Source organism: Caretta caretta, chromosome 10 (assembly GCF_965140235.1).
Source record: "Caretta caretta isolate rCarCar2 chromosome 10, rCarCar1.hap1, whole genome shotgun sequence".
Lineage (NCBI taxonomy): Eukaryota > Metazoa > Chordata > Testudines > Cheloniidae > Caretta > Caretta caretta.
In genome coordinates, this window is record NC_134215.1 from 45,401,231 (window position 1) to 45,424,514 (window position 23,284).

General features: G+C 49.4%; 1 protein-coding gene across 4 annotated transcripts in view; it reads left to right on the top strand.

The window, feature by feature from the left end:
- Positions 1-4,156: 4,156 nt before the first annotated feature.
- The window catches only part of ZNF609 (zinc finger protein 609), a 126,033-nt gene continuing 106,905 nt past the window's right edge, over positions 4,157-23,284 (top strand). Inside the window, exon 1 of one of the 4 annotated variants that reach the window (XM_075132943.1) lies at positions 4,157-4,177. The gene's annotated coding sequence lies outside the window, so the exon portion shown is untranslated. Of the gene's footprint in view, positions 4,178-4,380; positions 4,545-21,803; positions 21,823-23,284 lie in introns of those variants that run through there. The other 3 variants (XM_075132942.1, XM_048866613.2, XM_075132944.1) reach the window with 3 other exon arrangements.

A 23,284-nucleotide genomic window follows, 5' to 3' on the forward strand; every position in this document is an offset into this window, starting at 1 on the left:
TCTTACTGTGGCAGTGAGTTCCACAGATTAATTGTGTTGTATAAAAAATGTCTTTCCCCTTAACAGTCTTAAATTTTTGCCTCTTCACTTAATTGAATTTATCTTAGTTCTTGTATTATGAGAAAAGATAAATGGAAGTGCCCCGTTTGCCTTCTCTAGTCATCATTTTATGGGCAACTATAATTTCACTTCTTATTTATCTTCTCCCATCAAAATAGTCCTAATCTTTCTGTTTTTTTTCACACAGGGGACATCTTTTCATGTGTCATCAGTGTTGTTGCCTACCCCAAGCTCTTTACATTTCTGCCATATTTATAATTTTGAGATAGGGTGAGCAGAACTGAAAACTAGTGAAAGTGAGTACATGCCATCAAATTACATTAAGAGGTTTTAAGGCCAGAAGGGATCATTATAACCATCTAATCTGGCATCTTGTACAGGGGTGGGCAAACTACAGCCCATGGGCTGGATCCGGCCCATCAGGGCCCCACAGGCCCCCTGTGGCCCTGCACCATTCCTAGAAGCAGCTGGCACCGTGTCCCTGCAGCCCCTGGAGTGTGTGTGTGAGTGGGGGGAGACAGAGGGCTCCGTGTGCTGCCCTTGCCGGCAGGCACTGCCCCCCACAGCTCCCCACCGCGGCCAAAGGGAGCTTCGGGGGAGGTACCCACAGGCTAGGGCAGTGTGGGAAGCCTTCTGCCCCCCATCTCCCAGGGGCCGCAGGGATGTGGTGCTGGCTGCTTCCAGGAGCAGCGTGGGGCCAGGGCAGGCAGGGAGCCTGCCCTGGCCCTGGTGCATGCCGCTGCCACCCTGGAGCTGCTCCAGGTAAGTGGTATTGGGCTGGAGTCCGCACCCTGAACCCCTCCTGCACCCCAACCCCCTGCCCTGAGCTCCCTGCCACACTTCTCCTGCACCCCAACCCCCTGCCCTGAGCCCCCTGCTGCACCCCACACCCCTCCTGCAGCCCAACGCGCTGCCCTGAGCGCCCTGCTGCACCCCGCACCCCTCCTGCACCCCAACCCCCTGCCTCAAGCCCCCTCCCACACTCTGCACCCCTCCTCTGCCCCAACCCCTTGCCCTGAGCCCCTTCCTGCACACTGCACCCCCTCCCATATTCCACACTCCAATCTCCTGCCCCAGCCCTACATTCATGGCCCTGCATGCAATTTCCCCACCCAGATGTGCCCCTTGGGCCAAAAAGTTTGCCCACCTCTGATCTTGCATTATGCAGCCAGAATGTAAAGTGATAAGTCACTCCTGTGCTACAGCCAATCCACAAACCAGGAACTGGTCTGGTGATTTTCAGGGCAGGTATTTAAGCCTCACAGGAGTAGCTCACTCTGCTTAATGTAATTCTAGCTTTTGGAATTCTCTCTGGCCTGGTAGTAGTAACAGATGCCCCAAGCCTTAGCCTGCTCTGGCCTTGCTCTTGCCCGGTTCCTAGTCCTGTTCCAGCCTTGCTCTCACTCAGACCTCGCTCCAACCCTGCTCTGGACTCCTGGCTCTGACCACTAGGACCAACTGGCACGGCTCTGACAATTAGGCATGATGATCCCTATTATGATTTCTGACACAGAGAATGTCACCACTAATTCCTGCAGCAAGACAAATAATCTGTGGTTGAACTAGAGCATGTGTTTCAGAAAGACTCCCAATTTTGAGGGAGACAATGTGGCCTAGTAACTAGAGAATAGAAGTTGGACATAGGAGACCTGGGTGTTATGCCTGGATCTGCTGCTGAGGTACTTTGGACAAGTCACTTCAACTCTCCATGCCTCAGTTTCCCCATCTGTAAAATGATACTGACTTCCTTTGTTATGTGCTTTGAGTTCTATGGATTAAAAATCTTATATATTATTTGATTTAAAGACTTCAAGTGATGGAGAATTGACTATATTCCTATAATTTATTACATCACCACTACATTCCTAGATAATGTATAATCTGCTCCAATGCTTAATTACTCTCAGTCACTGCTAAAAATTTGCATTGTATTTCCAGTTTGAATTTTTGGGGGCTAAATTGAGAAGGGCTTCAAAAGCAAGGGCCAAACTGAGAGATAACATGAAGAGGGAGTGACACAGTCAAGGCAATGGACTAGAAAGATTATCTTGGTGGTAGCATTTAGAATGAACTTTATGGGGGCGAACTGGGAGTACTTAGATGAGTCTGGAACAAGGAGCTGCAATACCCAAGATGATCAGAGCTTGGCCAAGGATTTTGGCAGAATGGGCACAGAGGAAAGGTTGGATCTTGGTGATGTTACGCTGGAAGAAGCAGCATGGTTTAAACATGGCCTGGATGCGTGGGTCAAAAGAAATGGATGAGTCAAAGATGAAGCATCCTGAGTGACATGGAGGATGGTGGACAACACAGAGGATGGGTGGGTTTAGAGGAAGATCAGGAGATTGGTTCTGGCCATGTTAAGTTTCAGTGGGTGACTGGATATTCATGTGGAAAAGACATAAGAACAAGAGCGGTCACACTGGGTCAGACCAAAGGTCCATCTACCTCAGTACAGTGGCCAATGCCAGGTGCTCCAGAAGGAATGAACAGAACAGGTAATCTTCAAGTGATCCATTCCCTGTCACCCATCCCCAGCTTCTGGCAAACAGAGGATAGGGACACCATCTCTGCCCATCCTGCTTAATAGCTATTGATGGACCTATTTTCTATGAATTTATCTAGTTCTTTTTTGAGAACTGTTATAGTCTTGGCCTTTACAACATCCTTTGGCAAAGAGTTCCACAGGTTGACTGTCTGTTGTGTGAAGAAGTACTTCCTATTGTTTGTTTTAAACCTGCTGCCTATTAATTTAATGTGGTGATCCCTGGTTCTTGTGCTATGAAAAGGAGACAGACCATGATTTTGGTTTGGATGAAGGGAGGCAGGTCCTGAGTAGTGATTTGTGAATCACCTGCATAAAGATCGCTTTGTTCTTCTTTGTTCTCTCTTGTAATTAGTTTACAATCTGTGACAGAACTACACCGCTTCCCCAGGACTTAATTTTACTTAATTTCCTTAGTGGCCTCTTCTGAGGAACTCTATCAGAAGCTTTTCGAAAGTCCAAATAAGATCCACTAGCTCTTCTTCAAATAAATTGGTTAGTCTCTAAGGTGCCACAAGTACTCCTTTTCTTTTTACTAGCTCTTCTGTATCCTCTGCTTTGTTGAGTCCTTCAACTAATTCTAATGGACTGGAGATGCTGATTTCCTTCAGAGAACTTCTTGTTATTTAGATTAAGTGTAGATTAAGGATAGGTATACACTAGAATCGTTACAGGGGCGCTGCTAATGCAAATGCTCTATGGCAACGGGGGAGAGAGCTCTCCTGTAGGCATGATTACTCCAGCTCCCTGAGTAGCTCTGATGCTCTCCCGCGGTTATAGCACTGTCCACACAGGCACTTAGGTGCGTGTAATTTATGTAACTCAGGGTGGTGGCTTTTCCACACTCCTGATTGACTTAAGTTATATTGAAGTAAGCGCTAGTGTAGACCTGCCCTAAGTAACTTGCTCCAGATCACACAAGAACTGTGAGGCTAAATTGGGACTTGAATGCGGGGGTCTCTCGCCTTGCCTCTTCCACCAGACCCCAGCCTTTCCACCCTGTCATAGTTTTCTTGGCTTGGTCTGAATCAGTGGTGTAGCTAGGAGTGGAAATTTGGGTGAGCCATGACTTTCGGGTGGAGGGGCAATGCCAGACTGTGCTAGTTTAGCTTTTCCCCTGATGCCATGCCCTCTTCCTAGCCCTGGTGCCCCCAGACACAGGGCTTCACCTGCCAAGCTGGGCTCGTGCATAGGGTGGCTCAGAAAATGGCAAGGCAGAGCTGCCGGAGCATAGTTTTCTGAAGGGCGGGTGCCTAGCTCCCTCCCGGAGTTCAGTGTCCGACTGACACTCCAGCCCGGCTGCTGTGGCAGCATTACGCCCTGCTCAGATTTGGGTGGGCCTGGATGCTAAGTGCATGGGCCAGCCCACCGGAGGCTACGCCCCCGGTCTGGATTTCCCTTTCCAGCTCAGCAGCGGCGTCCCCCATGTCTGTGTGGACTCTCTGGAGCCCTTCTTGCTGAGGTTCATGCTTGTCAGAGGGTTTGTACCTCTGCCTGTCTCCCAGGGCTTGGCTCCATGTGCTCTGGATCTGTCCTGTGGGATCCCGATCTCTGGGGCGGATCCCAGTCTGGGTCAGTGTTCCGGGTTTGCCCCTCTGGGGCTCCTCGTCCAAGTCTGCCTCCGTGCTCCCCGCCTGCGCCCGAGGGCGGTCTGTCTGCGCGGGGATCCCGCGCGCCGGGTTTTCGCTCCGCCCGGCTCAGTGAGTCACGGCGGCTCCGGATCCGGGCTCCGCGCTCCGGGTCCCCCGCCCCGTGCGCGCTGAGCCGAGCCCGGAGCGCGGCGGCCGCTGAGAGCCCCCGGCCGGAGGCGCGGAGCGGCCTGCACTGAGCGCGGCGCGGCGGGATGGCGGCGGCCCCGGGCCCGTAGCCGGCGGCGCTGGGAGCCCGGCGGCTCCATGGAGGAGACTTAGGGGAGCGCCCGGGACGGGACCGGAGCCGGGTGAGTCCGGGCTCGGCCGCGGGGCCTGGCGGGGGGAGGGGCTCCCGGAGCGTGACCCCCTCCCCCCCGGTGAGTCGGCGGGGGGGCCCGGAGCGTGACCCCCTCCCCCCGGTGAGTCGGCGGGGGGGCCCGGAGCGTGACCCCCTCCCCCCCGGTGAGTCGGCGGGGGGGCCCGGAGCGTGACCCCCTCCCCCCCGGTGAGTCGGCGGGAGGAGGGGGGGCCCGGAGCGTGACCCCCTCCCTCCCGGTGAGTCGTCGGGGGGGGGCCCGGAGCGTGACCCCCTCCCCCCCAGTGAGTCGGCGGGAGGAGGGGGGGCCCGGAGCGTGACCCCCTCCCCCCCAGTGAGTCGGCGGGAGGAGGGGGGGCCCGGAGCGTGACCCCCTCCCCCCCGGTGAGTCGGCGGGAGGAGGGGGGGCCCGGAGCGTGACCCCCCCCCCGAGTATGCCTCCCTGGGAGCGGTGGGGGGGCGGAGGGGAGGCTTAGGACCTCTCTCCCCTTGTGTCTGTTGTTGCTTGCAGGTCTCAGTGTGGTCTTGGTGGCTGGGCTGGGGGCAGCGGGGCCTGCGGGATCACAGGGGTGCGCTGTGCTGCGGATGTAATGGGGTGCTAGGGTCTGAGGGGTCACAGAGGTGGGTGATGTGGGGCAGGACCAGGGCAGACGGGGAGGAGGCACAAGGACAGATCTTTAGCTAGAGGCTGGGTGCCGTGTCCTGGCTGGATATGGGGCATGGGATGTTCAGCACCAAGTGTTAGGCATGTGGTCGCTTGGGCTGGAGAGGAGGCTGGAGCAGGTGGCTTAGGGGAACCGGGAAGGGATGAGGGCAGACACGAGTGGCAGGTTGGTTGGGAGAGTGATCTCAAATCACAGCAGTCAGGCCGCAGCGGGGTTAGTGTTCCCTTCCTCACCCATGTTCTTCACCCCTCTCCTCACGCTGACAGGAATTAAGAACTTGGGGAAACAAGTGAAGTGTCCCTTGGGGAGGTTTGTGGTGTCCTATGCCAAGCTGTCTCCCGGCAGGCTCCTTCCTAGTCTCCGGGCATTGTGCTGGCACCGCGGCTTTCTACATTTCCTTTATTTGCAATGTGGGTTCGATCACTGTGCTTTCTGATGACTGATTTCCTTCTCTCCCCTTGGGCTTGTGCCTGACGAGGAGGAAGAACATCTGACCTGTGTGTGTGTGTTGTAGGGGTGTGTGAGAAAGAGACAGGCAGCAGCCCACAGCAGTTTCAGGTCCCCAGTGTTGGGCTCATAGAGGGTAAAAGGACAAAGCCCTCCTGGGGGATTTTCTCAGCACAGATCACAGAGAATTAAATCCTCCAAGAGACTCTTCACTGAAATGCAAACAGTCAATGTGGGAAGAAATCTTTCCATAAATCTCCCCACTGTATTTTCCACTGAATGCATCCGATGAAGTGAGCTGTAGCTCACGAAAGCTTATGCTCAAATAAATGTGTTAGTCTCTAAGGTGTCACAAGTCCTCCTTTTCTTTTTGCGGATACAGACTAACACGGCTGCTACTCTGAAACCTCTCCGAACACTGTCTCTCATGGGCGCCAGAGGCAGTGGCATCTATGGGTCACGATCTTAGGCAAGGCACTTCAGATCACCTTAACTATCCTTAATTAAAGGCACGTTTGATCGCGTTCCTTGATCCTCTGCTATCACTGCTAGGCTGTTCAGAGAAGTGCAAGTAACTATCCTTGGAGCCCTGGTGCTGTTGTTCGGAAGCCCTCTCCAAGAGCATGCTGGGCCACAGGATCAGCTTGCCCTGCATGGCCTCCATCTGGAAGTGGGCAGGGGAATGCTGTGAGTGGTAGGTGCCTAGAATTGGACTGAGAGTGTGAATCTGTTTGACTTCAGTTGTCTGGTCTCTTTTTCAAAGGGAGCATGGTTCCTGGTTAGAGGAAGAGTTGGGACTGGAATGTAACCCATGCAGGGTTTATCTTGGCTGCTCTGGGGCCGGCTCCCAAGTGGGGGTTATTTTCATTCCTCGACTGCAGGAGAAATGGCACGTCTCTGGGTGACACCAGTTTGGGCTGTGGTGAGGAACAAACTGGCTGTGCTGGGTGCCCACAGTAATTGGTCTGATTTTATCTGAGTGAGGCAGAGGGGTGAGAACTGTTGCTCCTGAGATAAAGACAGGCTCTCTTGCCTGCCCATTGTATACACAGGGAAGGTCACGGGTTCAAGTCTTGTGTTTGAGAGTTGGCTCTGCTCCTTCTGGGGAGTCTCTCAGGAGGCCATTTTGTCCCTGTACCAGGCAGGCCATTGCCACGGGTTGAGAGATTGTACACCATTTTTTTGTAAGGGACAATGAACATCTCATGGGCATGCTTCTTCTCCGCCCCCCAAAGAGTAAGGATGACAGTGTCTGTGCTGAATCATCTGCTCTGCACAGCTGGCCGTTGTGTGGCCAGCCCTGCAATGGGAATAGAGCACTGTGGGGAACAGGAGATTCCCTTCCATAGTCTTGCCCATCTGGATGAATTTATGTAAACCTGTTTCTATGCTCTGTACAGTGACTCTGGCACAGGGTTATGCTGAATGGTTCTAGCTCTTTGTTTGCTCACAGTACTTGAAAAATCCAGTCCACTTATTTATTGATTAGCTTTCTTGTAGTGTGATTTAAAAGCAAAATGTTACCTGCTTCGGAATGAGAGCATTTTTGTAAAAGTAATGCTTCACCATTTTCTCCCCTCTTCCATCCTCAGACATTCATTTGCCTCCCAAAATCTCTGTGGTTGGGTATAAGATGTGGGAAGTGACCCATGTACACCCTTGAAATACTGCCACCTCTGGGGTGGAAAACAGCTGTTTAGGATTGCACAACATTGCTTTCCAACAGTTTAGGACAGGAATGCTGCATCAGTTAAAAACCACCAGAGGAAATCAGCAGGCAGGCTGTAATGACCTGGACTGGAGTTTAGCCAGGCCACATCGGGAATATCCCAAGCTGGATACTTTCTGTTGTTTGTTTGCATCTTGGATACACATCTTTATGTGACTGTTATTTGAACTGCTCTTTATTCAGTCTTACATGCTATATATATGAGCACACATAGATATGTCTATCTTACACATGTGCACCTTCGTATTGCTCTTCCATTCATTTAGGAAATAAACACTGCTCTTTGCAGGCGGTGTCACGAGATGGGGCCTGTGCTGCAGTGTGGATTAATGTCTCAGACAAGGGCAGCAGCAGTTGTGAATATAGCAAAAGGGACCACTCCTCTCGTGGGATCACCAGATAGCAGGTCCCCTCAGGCTTCTCAGCCTGAATATTGGATGTGTGTGTGATGTACTCATTTTCCTATACTTCCTGGCTCCGGGGAGAAACCCACTCTGTCTTTGATGTATTTATTGCTCTTCAATCATTAATCTACCTAAAAATATGTTTTTTTATGAAAGACTAGGCAGAAACACCTAGTAGTGAAGTATAAACAGCCAGTAATCTAGCCTAAGAAATCCCACCGTGTGAGAGCTCCCAAACAGGCAACAAAGTGAATGCAATAAATGAACTTTGAGAGGTAAGGGCAGTGTTCATTAAGAATCTGATTTATTCTCTCTATGCGCATCTCTCTTCAGGGTGAGGGGTGATAGCAACATATCGGAGTATGCTGTCCAACCAGTACACTGAAAATTTTAATGTTACTCTGTTGAGATAGATGAAATTTAATTTGGTCCAGTTTTGCCCAAGAATATGCTTTCAGTGTCCAAGGTGCTTTTGACCAAATTCTCTGTATGCTGCAGTGCTCTTTTCCCTTTTAATACCCCTCCCTCCTGAAAACCTACCACTAAGGAAGTACTTACTTATGGGCAACCCTGCAATAACTGAGCTCTGTTGTTGGGCTGGTGTGGAGCTGTACGTTGTGTTACTCATTGGTGAGTGATACAGGTGTGACCGCTAAGAATGGGATTCTGTCCCTACGTGTAGAGCGGAGACAGGTCTCCTGGGGTGATATGAGGGCTGTAGTTGTGTGTTTTGGGTTCAGTTGTTGTGTGTAACTGTGACACACCAGCTGTTCATTGGCTTTGGGTTGCCCACTGTGCTTCTGAGCAAATATTAATCAGGGAAACAGACAGAGCAGAGCCAATTTATGTCTCTTTTGACCTTGCACTTTGGCAGACTTGAGCCAGGATTTCTGTAAATTCTTTAGGGCAGGGACTATGTCTCATTGTGTGTTTGCACAGTGCCTAGCACAATGGGTCTCTGATGCTGATTGGCGTCTCTGGGCACTAGTGTAATAGGAATATTAAATACACTGTATTAAGTCTCTTTGTCCCTCTGCTACTGAGTGTTATGTAAATAAGATGGTATTTATGGTTCCAGGTGCACTGTTTCTGGGATGCAACACATGGAGTGTGTGCACAGTTGCTTCCTTTAAGGCTTTTATGCCCCTGTCCTCATTGTGGTTGGATTATCTGGCATTAGAAACAGCCCTGCCCAGAGAAAATTATGGGCACATGTTTACACTGCGCAGATCACATGCCTGTTCAGTGACAAAGGGAGGTGAGGCCTGCTGGTGAGGGTTTTGCTGGGAGCAGTTGCTTGTACACACAGACGCACCCGCTTTGGCTGACCTGCAGAGCGGTGGTGCCGGAGGCCTGGGGCTGAGCAAGGTGAATGCTTGGCTGCAGTGGAGGGTATTCGTCTGAAATCCTTACACAGAAAATCTTTGTGTGGCTGTTGTCCCTAGTTTGGCTGATCAGTGTGTCCTTTATAAATTTGTAGATTACATGGGAACTCCCAGGTCAAGGGGAGATTTCAGGCATCTCTTTGGGGATTCACTGGAAGTTACGGACTGATGTTTTCCTAACCTTTGATCCATTCCTCCACTCCCATATTTAGTGCCCCTAAGAGCTTGTTACTACAAATGCAGCCAAGTTCCCCTCTGCTGCTCTCCTCTTATTCCCACAGATGCATGAAGGATCAGGAGCCCTGACTCCCACTCTTGTTCCTTTACCACCAGGCCACTGTTGTAATGTATGGCCTTCCTGTTTTACTGATATGTTTATGCACATTTAATGTAGATATATAAGTATCGTGCTGCTTGCATGTCCAGAAAGGAGTACACATTGCAAAAAGCTAAAGCAGCGTTAAGGTTTCAGATCTGAACACAAAGGAGCCAGGAAGTTCAGTTGCCAAAAGCAAAGTTAACTTAGCTGCATGCATATACTGTGTATTATGTTCTGCACCCAGGTCTAAGCAATACTTGAAAATAGTATTTGTGGATGAGTCAAGGTTCATGCCTGAGAATCTTGACTTTTGTGTTTTAAATTGCTAAGTTTTTTGCATTTTATTTCCTTTTTTTATTTGGGGGAAAAAACCGCAAAGGACTCTTTGTGCCTTCCCTGCCTACAGCACGGCAGAGATGTGGAATGATTTTGCAACATCAGATTTTAAGTACAACCAGTGGTGTACATTACTTCTATCTGGGACAATACATCTGTGCTGTTAAGTGGCTGGAAACTTTAATACATTTTATACAGTGCTTTTGTCACCTCTAACTTTGTAATTTAGTTATTTTGTCTTTGTGCGCATAGATGTGGTTCTTATTGAAAACTGACCACCTGTGTAGCATGAGTGTGTGTAATGTGTTTATCTTTTTTGTTTTAAAAAATGAGATATTTTCCTGCTTGGGTAATTTAGGAGTATGGAAGGATTTTATGCAAAACTATCTCAGAATCTTATTTCTCTGATGAGACGAAAAGAATAGGCAGTTTTAGTCTCACAAGAACAGTCCTTTGCAAACTTTCAAATGAATGAAAATGGGGCATTACATAGTGCTACTGTGAATACTGCTGTAGAGTAGAATTTTGCTAATCTGAACAAGAATTGTTGGTTTCTCCACAAAGATTTAGTAACAAATACTGTAGTGAAATTTCTTGTTAGCAAGATTTCATTATTTTTGCAAAACCTAACATAGAACCTTTCCTAGCATTTGTAGTATCACCACGAGTAATTAAAGTGGAACTACAGCTAACAAAATAAATGAGCAAAGTACATTTCGATGCATTATCCTTGCTTTTTATTGTATTCCTTTACGTACTTGCTAATTCACAAAATTGTGTAACTTTTAATGGGTCATTAGTGTGAATTAGCCAGGTTCTGATGTATATCATGGCTTTTCAAATGTGCTTTATTAATCTATAAAATACACCTATTTATTATCCCTCCCTAAAAAAAATCGCTGAAGGGGTTTTGTCGTCTAGTATTCCCTGGACTAGGATTTGTTCCTCCCTGTCTGTAGACCTCGCCTTGCAGTCTGATTGGCCTCTCCCAAACTGCTCCTGGGCTGATGCTTGACAACAAGAGAGATCATGAGTGCAGGTAATACACATTCTACTCCTGCAGATAAAGCCCTTGCTAGCTTTAGCCAAGGTGCACTAATTGGTTATTGAATGAGGGGAATTAAGGGCATTAGAAGATGAAGTGGCAGCCCCTTCATTTTTGGAATCGGAGACGTTTTCCTCTTCTGCTAAAGCATTTGAGGCTGCCAGTGCTGCGCATTTGTGGTCTCCCTAAGGAGGCCTAGAATTCTGCCTATCTGCTAGATTGAAAGGCCTGGGAGCAAGACAGGCAGACAGGCAATCCTGTGACCTATTGTGAGGGGTAGGCCATCAGGGCCGTGGAGAGGTCACTCCCAAGGGAGTCTGGGGCTTTTTGTGCTGCACTGTACTTGGCCTCTGCTACTTGACTCCCTGATGTTGGGATCAAAGCAGATTCGTGGCTGGAAGCCATTACTTTGCCAGTCACATGACTCATTTTGATCAGTCCAGTTATTCTCCCTGAATTTGGTGATGAGTTTTTGAAGTTAGAAATAAACTTCCCCTGTCATGTTTCCCTTCCCGCCAGTCAGTGCGGTGGAGCAAGTGCCCGTGCTGACCCCAAGCTGCTTTCTCCCTGAATGTGGTGCTCACTGAGGCATGCTTGCTTTATCCTGGGCCCTCCCTTCCCCCACTCCCTTTGGAGTCATCTGCTTGGGGAACAACTCCAGTAGCCACTTGGAAACACTCTAATTACTGCAGCTATTATAATCACTGCCCAGATCCATCTCCCCCACCCCTTTTGTCTTCCTTCCCCCTTCTCTCCCTCAGGCAGCAGGAGCTGAACTGGAATCCCAGAGCACAGCCAGCTTGAAGCAAGCCCTAGATCTTGCCAAGGCTGTTTTTCATGGTAATCTTGCTATTTGCCTGAAGAATCCCATAAATCAAAGGTGGGAACATTCGGTTACACCCAGTTCGTCCCCTTCCTGCTCCAATACCAGCCAGGGCAAAGTTGAACTGTAAAGTATGTGAATCCTTAAATTATGGCATTTGTTTGTCCAGATGTCTTGATGTCATTAGATGAGCAGGGAAAAACTGAGAGCTCTTTCTCCCAGAACATTGCCAGCTTCAGCACTGTCACTTGTGCCCACTGGCTTCATGTGGTCTTTTATTATCTCTCTGGAGCTTTTGTTTCCCCCATCCACTTGCTTGGGATTCTGGGGATCTCCTCTGATCCCATTTATCACACTTCCCTTTCTCATTGACTTGTGACTCTTTCAAACAGTGCAACTAGATTGATTTTAAATCAATGCATTTACACCAATTCAGTTTTTCTAACAGACATTTTGTCTGTGTGAGAGAGAATGAAAAGTAAGTCTTGTCCCATATGTGCTTATCAAAAACTTCACTGATACACAACTGCCCGGTCCAAGTTGAGTGAGCTTGCCCAAATTTGGGGCTTGTTTCTTAGGTGTCGTTCAGGCTGAGTCCATAATGCAGCTCTTAACAGTGGCTTTGTAACCATGTAGAAGGCATTTGAACTAAAAATATGTTACAGACAGCTTAGCGAGCAGGTTTTCATGACACCGTAGTACAATGCCTAAACCCTGTTTACATTAGTGCATCTGCACTATTGCTGGCAGTTCCTGTAATATGGGTACTAACTTTTCTAGTATAGAGTCAGTCACCGTAACAGGTTACAAGTTAACATTGTCTAGTTTGTGTTCACATAGCAGCTTTTGTGCCATCACTGCTGTATCTGTGTGTCTGCACCTACCACACTATCTAACTCTGCTTGTATCAGTATGTGTTGGGAAAACCTGGGTAGCCATCCATCTCATTGTGGTTGAGCAGAGGATAGAGTGCCTGGAGGGCATGCACATAAAGTACCCCGGGGGCTATCCCAGTGGTTCTCAACCAGGAGTCTGGGGCCCCCTTGCTGCGAGCAGCTTTCAAGGAGTCTGCCAAAATAAATCAGAGAGCAGAGCTGGCGTTAAGAACATAAGAACGGCCATACTGGGTCAGACCAAAGGTCCATCCAGCCCAGTATCCTGTCTACCGACAGTGGCCAATGGCCAGGTTCTCCAGAGGGAGTGAACCTAACGGGTAATGATCAAGTGATCTCTGTCCTGCCATCCATCTCCACCCTCTGACAAACAGAGGCTAGGGACACCATTTCTTACCCATCCTGGCTAATAGCCATTAATGGACTTAACCTCCATGAATTTATCCAGTTCTCTTTTAAACCCTGTTATAGTCCTAGCCTTCACAACTTCCTCTGGCAAGGAGTTCCACAGATTGACTGTGCGCTGAGTGAAGAACTTCCTTTTATTTGTTTAAACCTGCTGCCCATTAATTTCATTTGGTGGCCCCTAGTTCTTATATATGGGAACAAGTAAATAACTTTTCCTTATTCACTTTCTCCACACCACTCATGATTTTAGAAACCTCTATCATATCCCCCCTTAGTCTCCTCTTTTCCAAGATGAAAAGTCCTAGCCTCTTTAATCTCGCTGGGGCCCAGGGTAGAAAGCTGAAGCCCAAGCCCTGCCGCCCAAGGCGGAAAGCCAAAGCCAAAACCAAAACCTGAGCAACTTAGCTTTGCGGAACCCCCGGTAGCATGGGTCCCGGGCAGTTGCCCTGTTTGCTACCCCCAGCACTGAGCCTGGCTTTTAATCTACTGGATGTGCAGAAAACCAGTTGTTGTGGCCCAGGTGAACCATGGAATTTTTATAGCATGTTGGGGTTGGGGGAGCTCAGAGAGAAAAAGGTTGAGAACCTCTGGGCTGCCCCATTGTGCTTGTGTGGGGATAGAGCTCTCAGAAGGCAGGCATGCAGGGCAGCATGTGGGCAGGGCACTTGGGGGCATTTTCTTGGTTCTCATAGTTATAAAGGAAGACTAGCCAAATGAGGTACAGAGGACAGGCATGGCAAGAGGACACTGGTCTACATGGAAAAACAGAGTTACAGCTAGATGTCCATATACAAGCCTAGGCCTCTTGCTAGGGTTGCCATGATGGCTCACAAGGTGTTAGCCATCAGGTGTGCAGACACAATATTTAGAGTACAGCCATGGTAAAAGTTCATAGCATGGGTTGAGTGTTGGATTTAAGAACCAAGCCCTGTGGGAAGGAAACTAGCTCAGTAGTCCTCCACCCTGAAAACCTCTTCACCCATGGTCATTGGGCTTCTCTGTGGGGTTTCTTTGTCTGAGCTAAGGCCTAGAGGCATTGCAGGGGGTTGGGCGAGGGGGCAGAGGAAGTTTGTGTTTTAGCTTAATTGCAGCTTTGGGGCTTTGAACCTCAAGGCTGCTCTTAAAGTGCTTTACCATGATAAACTGGCAGGGACTTCAAAAGTCTGGCAAAATCCACTGCAGGACATTGGGGCCAGTGTATAATTTCTCCCAGATGAGGAGGCAGTGCCCTGCCAGAGGCCATGTTGTCTAGAGGTATGGTCACCTGCAGTCTATGATCACTTGCTCCTGACTGGCCTCAGTAATCCTCACAGCTCCCTCTGGGGGTTTGGCTACACTTACATTTTATAGCACCCTAACTTGCTAGCTCAGGGGTGTGAAAAATGACCCCCCTGAGCGCAGCAAGTCAGAGCGCTTTAAAGCGCGAGTGTAAACAGGCTCCGAGCGCTGGGAGCTAATCCCCTCGTGGAGGTGGATTACCAGGAGCTCTGAGAGAGCTCTCCCAGCACTCACGCGTGACTACACTCGCACCTCAAAGCGCTGCTGCAACAGCACTTTGAAGTTTCCAGTGTAGCCATGCCCTGAGGTTGAGAGCTATCACGCATCTCCGTTTGACAGGCAGGAAAACCGAGGCCTGAGAAGGGAAGTGACTTTTCCAGGGTGACAGGCTAGTGACTGTCAGAATGGGGTTAGATCACAGCTCTCCTGTGTACTAGGTCTGCCGGATCCACCTCTAGCTCACACTGCTAGTTAGCCTGTGTGGCTCTCCCACTGCGAAAGGGAGCCATTAATACAGTACCTGCTGACTTTGGTTGCAGGCATACCCTTGGCCCTCTTGTTTAATGCTAAGCTGACACTAGGTGTCTTGTTCGGTGGCTTGGGGTGTCTGCACACGGGAAGCACAGGTCACATCGCAACAGGAAAGGACCGGTTGTCTTGCCATGGGTACTAGTGAGCCAGCGTTAGTGGAGAGGGTCAGTGTTGCAGCAGCATCCAGCATGAGGTTCCCCCAAATCCAACCCTGCATTGCACAAGGTGAGGGGTTGACCGTCTCTTGTGTCTCCCCTGACACTAGGGCCAGTGAGCTGCGTGTAGTTCGGGGTTGCTTTGGAGGCACTCTGGGTTGGGTTAGGCATGGCCCCAGCAGCCGAGAGACTTCTGTTCTGGTTTTGACACTGGCTTGCAATGTGACAGAGGGCATGTCACTTAACGTCTGTGCCTGCATGTCTTCCTAGCTGTAAACTCATGATGGTGTTTACCAGTGCGGGGCGGTCTGCGGGCAGTAAGCAGTTAGAGTTTGAACAGCATTTTGGAAATGGACAGTACTAGAGAGATGTCCTTAGCCATCTCTGCAAATGGGCACATCCCTCCTTGCTTTGCTGCCTTCACTAGAACTACAGGGGGAGCAGGGAATCTTGGGAAGAGGTGAGAGGGGGCAGTATTTGGAAGGAGCACTTCTTTCAGCTAAAAACTGATTTAGAAAGAAAATGAAACGTTCACGAGAGTAGAGATGGAGTTTTTAGGCTCTCCTGGAGGATGTAGCATAGTGGCCTTCTGAATGCAGGGTTTGAAATATTCTCCTTCCACTTCTTTGGAGCCATAGCGTCAAATCTAGCCAGGTTGGCTCAACCCTTTGTTCTCCTATAGGTAATCTGTGTTGCATTTAAACAGCGAGGAGTCCGGTGGCACCTTAAAGACTAACACTTTTCAGACATGATATTTTAAATGGATGCCCCTCTTTGTGGATATTGGAGCTTATGATGCTTTTATTAAGAGCAGATGTTTGCCCCAGTGTTGTTGTTCTTTATACTGTTTGGCTCTCATCCTCCAGGCTACTAAGGTGGTGCTGTATAGATATAAAGTATATAATATAATTAATTCAATATTTGATGCCTGATTAATTGGAACATCTGCTGTAAAATTGATTAAATCTAAATATCATGTATGAGGATGATTCTTGCTCAGTTGTGTCAATATTAGCATAAATTCTGCTGGAGAATAAAATTAGTTAGTGCCAAGTAGTTAAAAGAAGTTTAGCTAGGTGTTAAATACATGTGAGATTCAAAACTCTGGTCTTCTGCCACACAGATTGCCAGATAAGGCTTGAGAAGTGTATTTTGTTCCTTACACAGGATGCTTTGGTCAAAAATTCCCGGGCTTAGGTGAAATCAAAGCCAAATAATTGCAAATCTAAAGAGCTGTAAATTCCAGTACCAACTTTTTGTTTGTTTGTTAAAAAAAAGGAAATTCTTTGCCATGAACTCAGGTTAAAGGCAACATGGAGTGACCTGCTGAGGGTTAAAAGAAAAGTTTTTGTGCCAGTTTTTGCTACTTCCTAATAAATAAAGGCCTGAAGGGGTAGGGTATATGTGTGGGTTTTTAACTCCTGCTTTAGTTCTTACCTCAGAAATATCAGCAATGTCAACACTGGTCTTCCTTTGTTTTGCTGGAGGATTTCTTGGGGGTTATATATTGGGAGTTCTTGGACCTTAACTGAAGGGATGAGGGGGGTGGGGATGTATGTTGCAATCTTTAAGCAAGAGAGTCTCTCTCCCCAATGTCTATTTGACGTTGGCGTTAAGTAAAGTAATAAAAACAAGCATAGAGTTTTAAAATAATCTGACTAAGCTTTTTCTGAAGCTTAGACCGGACTGGTTCTGAAATCAGGCCAGGTCTGAAGGATGTATAGACTGTATGTTACTGTATTTGGTGTTTAGTAGGAAATTCCTCTTTGTATGGATGTAATTGAACATGGGCTGTCAGGAAAGGCTGTATTTCAAAGTTTTATAAGCCTGGGAGGCAGACTCAGGGTTGAGTTTTTAACCTTAACTCTGTATTTTCTGACTTAATGCTGAATTTCTCAGCTGAAAGTTGCATTAATTTTTTTGTTTGTGTATGTAAAGCACTAGTTGATGTTCAGGGGAGCTGTAAGTTAAAACTTCCAGCTGACATCAGTGTGGACTTGGCTGTGGTTTCCTTCCCAAAGCAGCCTAGTGATCCATATGTAGACAAGGTCTTCTCAGAATGACTGTGCTAGTCTTTATCTCCCCCCACACCTCCAATTGCTTCCAGTTATCTGCTGTTCCTTGTTAAAGGCCTGCTTATAACCAGAGGTGGAGAGAGACAGTAATGCCATATTCTGCACTTCTGTAGTGCCTTTCATTTCAGGATCTCCCAGTGTTACAAAGCAGATCCAAGAATGGCCTATGATCCAAATGCCATCCAAGGTCAGATTCCTCTTCTAATACAAAGGTGCAGCCTATGGAAAAGACAGGTCCTAGCATGCATTGTTGTACTTCTTGCCAAAGGATCCGGCTGCATTGCATGCTGGGAGCTGTAGTTTTCATGCAGGTGAACCTCCATATTAAAAGAGAAGGGTGGCTCCATTTTATTCAAAGTGGGTTCAGCCTTCTTGCTCCTGGCAGGTTGCCAGTGTGGCCCTTGGTTGGGCAGACTTTGGTGGCCCCTGGTCTTCTGCATCATGAGAAAAAGCAAGTGACCTGTTAGCTTCCCCTTCAAATCGTGCTTAATTCCAGAGTTAACAGCGTGTTTTGAAACCTGGACTTCAGCGTGTTTTGGAACATCTTGAACACCCACTGTGTGAATGTGCTACAGGAAACCTACGCTAGTTGGGTGGCAGCTCGCAGGGGTGTCATGGTAAATCTCCTTTGTCTGCACCAGCCAGACTGATGTGTGGGGGAGAGCAGAACTCCCTCCCCTGCACTGTTCTTGATCTGAAAGCAGCAAGTGAGTGAGGAAGCTCCTTTGTGCAGATTTCTCAGTCTCCTCTTGTGCGTGCCAGCTGGCTCTTGTTCAACATTTTTTTCATCGCTGGAGAGAGGGGGCAGGGAGAAAAGAACATCATAAAAAAAATCTACAAAAACGACATGGGAGTTACTTAAAAAAAAAAATCCAACCCAAACAAGCCAGGCTGGGGGATTACAGAGGTAGCATTAGGAGTCGAGAGCAGAGAGCTAGCACTGCAGCTCTGGAAAGGAAGGCGAGTCCCCTCTTGAGTTTCTTTAGTTGTAAAAGGAAACAAAAAAGGATCTTGTGTGGAGGCAGCATATGGGGAAAGCTGTAGGCTGGCTGCCAGCACTAGATGGCGGGAGAAAGGGCCTGCAGTACAGCATCCTCTCACATTTCTGCATTGTCCCGCTTGGAAAACTGGGCACCCGTGGGGCTGGATGGGGTGGGTAGTTGTTCCGTGCAGCGAGCAGCAGTTCCTACTTCGTTCTGACTGAGATTTTGCTCTTCTGATTCCACTCCTCCCTCCAACCAGTGCTGGGATTGCCTCCTGCTCCTATCACTGGGGGCTGCTCTGGAGCAGATGGGTGTGTTTGCTGTCTTGGACTGGGCCCAGTGAGGGTGAGCAGTTATTTGAAACCCTCCTCCACTTTGGTCTGCTGTAGAGTGGCAGCCGTCTGGCCAGAGGAAACACCTCACACAAGAGATTTCCCGTCGTCTTTACTGTTCCTTGTTGCAGGCATTCCTGAAAGTTAATCAGGGTGAAAATTGCAGTCAGTCATGTCTGGAAGCCACCAGAGGCTAATCCCGGAGCGCTGCAGATTCGAGCACATGGGTAGGAGACAGTCTCTTTATGTGTGGGCTGGCTGACTTGCTGCCAGCGGAATAGCTTGCTCCTGGTTTTTGTCACCCTTGGGCGTTAAATCATTCCCTGTTTAGGCTTTTCTGCCTCTTGCTCCACTACAACAGCTCAGAAGGAATGCAGGCTCCTTGGATTTGCAGAGGATCCGCTGGGGTGTGTTCCAGCACAAAGAGCCCTGGCTAATGTGGTTTCCTAGGTCTCCGTCTGGCGCTGGTGTGTTTGAAATGCTCTCTATCTGTTTGAATAGCTTTCTCTAGGTGTGTTTGCCAGTGGCTGTTAGCTCAGAAAGTGAACTTTCCGGTTTGTCTCTAACGCATTGGCTCCTTCCCAGTGCATAGATGTGGATTGTGGAGGTTCCAGCACCAAATGGAGCTGAATTATTTATGTCTGGTACTGTGTGTGTGCAGCATTCCCCCGTTGGATAACTGTCTCCCTGAAGAACCTCTGCTTCAGGCCCTCTCTTAAAATGCCTTGTTGGCAGGTTTCCAGCCTCACAGGTGACCGCATGCCTTTTCTGTTGTGTAGGGATCAAGCCTGCAATGGGAGGAAGTGAGGGGAAGACTAGATGTAACTGCATAAGCCTCTTCTCTGCTTTCTGTGGTTCTGTGATTTCCTTATGTCTCTTATCCTTCTCCCAGAGGAGGCAGAGTTTCTGATGGGTACCCTGAGGGGGAAACTTGCCAGGAACCAGAGAGCTGTGCATAATGGGCATCAGTGAATCAAGTATAATGAGAGTCTTCCTGGGTATGGAGGTGCAGCCTGTGATGAGTATAGCTCCCAGCATGCACTGCTTGCTCTGCCTCAGAGCATGTGTTGTAGCCAGGATCTGTAGTCTGCACAGGATGCATTCTCTATGTCTGTAAAGGTGTCCACAGGGCCAGGCTGTGTTAGTGTCTCCTGATGTGTGTGCTGGAAATTCCCTATATCCTCTGGTTTAGTTATCAGCCAGCACAGTGTGAGGGGTGGACATGATCAGCGCCCCGTGAAATTCTCTGCTTTGTCTTGTTTACAGGGGTTTTCTCTTCTTTCTCTGTGCTGGGGGAGAAGTCCTGCCTTCAGTTACACTAGTACAATCTCACGGCGTCCCTTGGGTTGCATGGGTGAGGCAGAGGGCACAGTGTGAGTTGAGTAGTGTAGCTTGAAAAAGAGCATTTTCATGTGGGCAGACCTGCCCCTGCTGGGCCCCAGCTCATCAGCTTTTGCAGGCTGCCATAGAAAAATCTCCCATGGCTCCTAGTTGCTTGGCTGCTGTGAGTCTCACTGAGCACCTGACCCTTTGGGGGCTGCATGTGTGTTCATTCCAGCTCTGCGCTGAATCTGTGATACTCTTCTTAGGCTGGGAAGCCACATCGGTGAGCTGGCAGCTCTTCATCTGTGGGTTGCTCTGTTGGAGTGGGACCAAATCACTTACCATCTGATGGCTAAGGTTAAGTTGGAACCTGAAGGGTAGAAATTTGGGGGGGGGGGGATTAGGACTGAATGATCGTGCTGAGATGGAGAGGGCTGCTTTAGTTTAGCTGTCAAGTCATTCTGTGTACGTAAGAGAGGGTGGTGCAGGATAGCATAAAGGGATCTGAGGCTGAATTGCTCCCCTGGGGTGGAAGTAGGTTGTCTAGTTGCTGGCCCCACCCCCCTACCCGCAGTGGCTCTAAAACATCCCTGCTGATGGCTGCTGGGGGAGATTTTCTCGAGTGAGGGAGGTGTCTCCATCTCCCTTTCAGCGGGGCCCTTGCCTGGATAGCACTTGGAGTTGCTTTGCTTTTCCTACTTTGCCTCCACGATATTCCCTGCTGCAGTTTCAGCCTGTCCCTGCTTGTCCTGTCCATGGCGCACTCTAACCCCCTGTCTCCTTTTGCATCTCCTCTACAGGCTCTTACTTTCCAAACTTTTTCTCCATATCTCTTACTTTCCAAACCTTTTCTCATCCCTCTGGCTGCTTTCTCTGGGGACTTAGTGGACTTCCAGGACCCCTTTTCTGTTTGGTGGGGTGGGAGTTCGAGGACTGTTTACGGATGCTGGGCCTCTTTGCTCGGGTCTAGGCCAAAGCCCTGTTCCATCTCATCTGTTTTTCCTTTAAAAATACAGTTGAGAGGGCATAGAAATGAATCAGGCAGGAAGCTCTCTGATCCCATCATAGTGGCCAAGAGCAAAGCGCAAGCTATGGAATTGTGTATGCTTTGTCCTTATTGTAACATGGCCATGTGAACTGTAGGTCCCAGCATGCAGTGCTCTCTCTTGGTTACATGGCCTTACCCTCGCATCAACATGGAGTGTTGCGTGCTGGGACTAGTAGTTTTTACAGGCTGCACCTTAGTATCAAAAGGAGGGGGGGACAGCTACTATGTGGTCTGTTGGACGTGAATCAGGTGCAATCCCTTGGAGTCCAGACAAACTGTTTAAGAGGCCATTGGTGTAGGGTAAATTTTGGGCACGCTGTTGGGGAGGCTGGTCTGTATTTCACCAATAGTGTCCCATAGCCATTGTTACCCAGCAAAACCTTGCTCTGCATGTGCGGTCTGCATGTGGGAGGAATGGAGGCTTTTGGGCAAAGGTCTGTTACTATATTTGTTATCTCTGAAGTGCCCTTGTGGGATACCGTGCCCCCAGTCCTTGGGCTGATCCCACCCCCACGAGGGGCCTTTGTGGCCTAAGAGCTTGGGCAGTCAAACTCGTTATTGGCCTTGTGCATCTGGACAAAGAAATTGCCAAGGGGTGGCAGTACAAAGGCGATTCTCTGCACGTGGCGCCTGTAGCGGCCAGGAGCTGGGGCTGGGGGCTGGCAGGGAGGTTTTGTGCTGTTTTGGATGTGAAGAGGTTCTCCTTGTTTTGGAGGGAGGCTGCGGGGAGTGAGGTGAATTGATCATTGCACATTTCCGTCCCTCCCCCAAGCTGATCTGTGCAGGGAGCAGCCTGTTTGTGATCTCAGCTGGAGGAACAAAGCACAAATGGCACTATCTGGCAGGGATGGACCCGGAAAGTGGCTCTAGAGAGGCAGGTAGACCTGAGCAGCTGGTGGATTAGAGCTGAGGATGCTGACTGTTGTGCACGCTCCAAGCTGGGAAGTGGATTACCGGAGGGGGTGGGGGCGCTGGGGCAAGGGAAGAGGGAGGGAGGAACACACATGGCGGCTTTTGAAAGCTGTTAGTGACTCCAATGCTGCATGCAGCGTTCTCCTGATTCTGCACTTTCTCTGCCATTGAAATAAGAGGTCAGTGCTTTTCATTTCCAGCTCGTGTGTTAGCCCCTGGCTCCTGGGGTTAAAAATCTCTGTAATGACCTGTCAGAGAGTGGATTATTAGGTGTACAGAGCCAGGGATGCTGTGGGGAGCAGATGGAAAATGGTCTGGCTGCTGCAGCCCGTCTAATGAAAGAATCCTTGGCATTTTTACAGTGTTTGTGTCTCTGAAAACGCACCACGAAGCCACTTTCCAGGCTCCTGCCTGCTAGGGTTTAAAAGAGAATGTATTTTTTTAAGTCACCTGCTTTTGGAGTGTTGCTCAGAAATAATACTGTGAATCTGTGGGCCGTGTGCTCAGCAGCAGGAGGAGGAGGAGGAGGACAATGGCACTTGAGAGCAGCCGCATTGAGAGGGGCGGCCAAGGGTTTCTCAGGAGAGCCTGGAGAGGGGTTTGTTGGGGCTGAGAGCCTGGCTGCTGGGAAGAATGCTGTTTCATGTGTTAATTATGTCTGGTAATGCAATTGCCACTAGCTACTTTCCATGAGTGACTCTGGGGCTTCTTCTCCCCATGCTACACAATTGCTTCCAGGGAAATGTGCAGTACAGAGGTCTGAGTGTCTGCCCTGGCTTTAGGGAGTTCTAGGGATGAGAGAGAGAATGCTAGGTCTGACTGGGGGGCAGCAGAGCGTGGGCATGTACAGTGACAGCTTCCTGCATGCCGTGCTGCCAGCACCCCTCAGACCTGATTTCAGCCCTGGGCTCCTATGCAGCGCTTCCCATGCCCCTCAGTCCTGACCTGCAATCCCACTGCTATTCCAGCCCTGAGCTCCCCCTACCTCTGCTGCAGTTCTGCCAATGCTCTTCAGTCCTGACCTGGAAGCCCCCACTCCCCTTCCGGCCTTGGGTCTCTCCTCATCAGTCAGTTGTGCTGGGTATTGTGTGGTGGCTTTCAAGTGTGGGAGCTCTAAAGTGAGCTGACAGGTTGTGATCTGTCACTGGAGATTGGAGGTGAGCTCTGGGGACAGAAAGCTAGTCCCTGCTGTTTGCCCTCTGGCTGATCCCGATGGCTCTCACCTGGCTTTAACACTGTGCTCATTCTGAGGCTAGATGTCGGATTCCCATCAGGGCACTAAACTTCCCTGGTAGGTGACTCTGGTCTCATGCTGCACAGTGTGTGTGGGGCGCACTGCTCCGATCAAGGCCCCTAAACCCTACCCCTGGTGGGAACAGGGGGGAAGGGTCTGCCTCCCTGCGTGCAGGGAGTGCTCAGTAATTCAGAGGGAAGTGGCAAGCAGGGAGCGAGAGAGTAATGTCTTGTTGAAGCTGAGAGCTGTGATCTGCCGGGGCCTGTATCGATTGAGGGAGCGGTGCCAGATAGTGGCTGCCACAGGGACAGCCAGGGTGCTAGGGCCTCTTCCGAAGAGCCCCACGTTGGACCCTGCAAGGGGCCAGCAGGATGGCGTGATGGGGCTATGTCAGCCAGAGGGCAGGC